The sequence below is a fragment of the Rhagoletis pomonella genome, unplaced genomic scaffold, assembly GCF_013731165.1.
Source record: "Rhagoletis pomonella isolate Grant_MI unplaced genomic scaffold, Rhpom_1.0 Rhpom_scaffold_00001, whole genome shotgun sequence".
In the NCBI taxonomy this organism is placed as follows: Eukaryota; Metazoa; Arthropoda; class Insecta; order Diptera; family Tephritidae; genus Rhagoletis; species Rhagoletis pomonella.
The window spans coordinates 6,046,606-6,049,926 of record NW_023458555.1 but is presented as its reverse complement, the minus strand read 5'-3'; the positions used below and the strand labels follow the sequence as shown (position 1 = coordinate 6,049,926).

The window sequence follows — 3,321 nt, the reverse complement described above, 5'->3', positions numbered from 1 at the left end:
AATTAGTTTCGGTGGCGTTGAAGAACACCTAAAAGACACCTAATTCCTGCATATATCTGGAAAATTTAAAACCTAAATTTAACGATGGGTCAGCTAGGTTTACGTAAACCTAGCTGACCCACACATTTTTGCGAATTTCTCGGAAACCAAAGGAACACCTAAATTAATTTTGGAGGCCCTAATTAACACCTAAAAGACACCTAATTCCTAGCTAATTTTTATTGATTTTTGGCGACTTGGGTCAGCTAGGTTTATGGACGTAAAATAAACCAGTGCTATTAACCGAAATTGAGTTTGAATGTTAGGGTTGCCACCTAGCTACACATTAAAAATATGTATCTGAACTTAAACATAACAATAAAAAATGAGAGACCACGTGTATGAAATAGAAATATTATGTTAGGGTTGCCACCCCGACAATAAACTCCACTTATTTAATGAATAAAGGTACATACAACTAATGAATGCAAAATTAAAGCTATTTTAAGGGGTTACCACTTTTCAAAAACTTAACTGATTTCTGAAATTCTATGAAAGACATATCCGATAATATCGTACCTTTACACACATTTCAAGTAAGTCGTTAATCAGGTCAACAGTTAAAAAAGTTAAGCCAATTAGATGGTTAATGCCTCATATTAAAGTTTACCTTACCTGCAAAAGAAAGAGAGAAAAAATATTTTAAATTTCGAGAAAGCAAAAGCTTAAAATATGCCAACCTTACTTAGGGTTTACACCAGGCAATACCATCAAGACAATTATGTCAAAATGATGTGTTTGTTGTAAACAAGGCGAATTCATATTACAACAAGCATATCATTTTGACATAATTGTCTTGACAATATTGTCCGGTGTAAACCCTAAGTTAGCACTAAGCATCTACTAATATTAGCGCTTAATAAATTATATGCTGAATCTCGTATATTCAGACTTTGGAAATTATATATAGGTACGCTCTATATAATCTAACCTTCAAAAGGTCTGAGTTGTCGGCAAAAGCGAGGCTTTTATACACATATACATATACATATATACATAAATACTAAAACCATTCGTAGCACTCTCTCACGGAAATCAATGCATCGTTATGTACTATGTACAAAGAATTCATTTTTAAATGCAACCTAGACAGCCAGTCGTGCCTTTCAGCGCTCCATTAAATGCAGCTGCTCGGCAAAGCTGATCTCGAAACATCTGACTGATTTGATTAATAAATAAATTTCGTATGAATTTCAAAGCTGCAGCTTTCTAAAAATAGCTGATTGTGATACATATGTATGTACATATGTACTTAAATAATATATATTATTAGGGTGCCTCACCAAAAAAAAAAGTTGCGTTTTTTCATCCAAATTATGCTATTTCTTACATTTTCAGACTTCTTCTAAAATATTTCGGAAATATTTTAATTTTTACGTGAGCTGGATCGATTTGAAAATACCACGAAAAATCGCATTATTTTGATTCCGTTAATACAATTTTTAAACATTTTTATGGAGATCCTTTAAGCTTAAACTCTTTTATCATCTGAGGTGATTTTTTGTGGAAAAATAATTTTTGAAGCCTAATTTCATTAGGTATGTATTTTAAAATTAGTTCAGTCAACGTAAATCTGAATATTTTTCCGATACATTTTGCCGGAACTGTATAATAATATTTATAAATAATTTCGATGGAAAAACAGTACAATTATATGGAGAGTAATGCACACACTACTATATGTATTTTTATAGCGTACTAATTCGACTTTGTAATCTTTAGTGTAATTTCATGGAAATATGAAATTCAGAGCAGCATTTCGAGTGACAAGGGATGGCCCTCGCCGCTGTGCACAGGTGCATTGAGATAACACGCTGACCTTTTTTATATACGAGAGTATGTGTATGTATGTATGCATAGTTTTAATTACTAGTATTGTTATTAAATAAGTGTTGAACAAACTGCTGTTTTTGAGCTTAAGAAAAGTTTTAAATTTTAAAAAGTGACTACCTACCCTACTATTTTCTTTCACAAAAAGGAGTTGCCATAGAAATCTGCAGTCAGATTCAAAAGAATCAGGCTGTTTGATGTCAAAGCAGCACAGGCATAGGGGCTTTCGTGACAAACTTTTAGAATCAGGGAAACAATCAGATTTCACGAAAAACTTTCTGATGAAATTTCGCACTAGACGTGATTTCAGTTTAGGCAGCGTATTCGAGGAGAATTCTGCTGGCATCCATACCGACGCGTTCGAAACCGACTAAGATGCTAAATTTCTAAAACGGAAGCCATCTTAATGTGTCAAAAAAAAAGATATCGCTATGTTGAAAGGGGCCTCCAAAATCGTATAGCATAGACAGGTGGCAACGTCAATCCGGATTAACCGCGAGGTCGAGGGTTTGAGTCCCACGGCCAGTGGAATTTTCATTTTTTTTTTAATTCATTCACTTATTACATACTTTTTACTTTTTTAACCGAGAATCGAGCCTGAGTTCTACAGAATTTTAGTATTCACCACTCGATTACCGCGGAAGCCAAACTAATATGCTTTGTTTGCTAACTTCTTTTGATGAGTGCGGTCATCGAAAAATTTATTTTGAGGATTAGCCGCAGAACTTAATCCGGATCAAATGCAGTTAATTTCCGAGTTAATTCCGAACTAACGAGTTAATCCGGATCAACGCTGCCGTCTGTCTAGGCCTTTATGGAGATTTCTAACTGATCCATTTCTAATATACATATGTATGTACATATGTATCGTTAAGGCCAAATGGTTGAAAGATGCCAATGGATTGTGACAGCAGATATCAGAGATTCCAGGGAAAGCCTATCAAAATGGCGCTAACTACATCATAGCAAGACCCGGTTCTGAAATAAACTAATTTCTGGACCTAACCGTTCGGAGGGAAGCAGTTTTAAACAGATAAACGAAGAAATAACTCGCCAGATAAGCTTGTAATGTATGTTGAAGAACTAAAAAAGGGAGCAGGAAATAAAGGTGTTTGTAAAAAATCACATCTAAAAAATAACAAGGCAATAAAAAGCGAGTGATAATTATATTTTGGAAAGGCACAGCAACACAAGAACTACAGAACTACAATGATAGCCACAGCTAGCTAGCTATACGAATTGCGCCATTATCTAATAGCAGCTGACCGTCTAAACGTCGGGCCAACTGACTTGCCATGCTGCTGTCGATCATCGATCAATGTTTATGATTATAAACTGTGGAAATTGTACCATAAACAGCCGATAGGCATCAACTTACAATATCGCGCAGCGATAGAGCACATAATCCACAAAATCATGGCGCACGATCGACAACAAATAGCCAACAAAAAA

General features: G+C 34.9%; 1 protein-coding gene across 1 annotated transcript in view; it reads right to left on the bottom strand.

Annotated features, from left to right (window-relative positions):
* LOC118736902 (putative transcription factor capicua) overlaps positions 1–3,321 on the bottom strand; it is a gene marked incomplete in the record, with an annotated part of 182,437 nt that overhangs the window by 70,392 nt on the left and 108,724 nt on the right. Inside the window, 1 exon segment of the mRNA XM_036467030.1 lies at positions 565–654.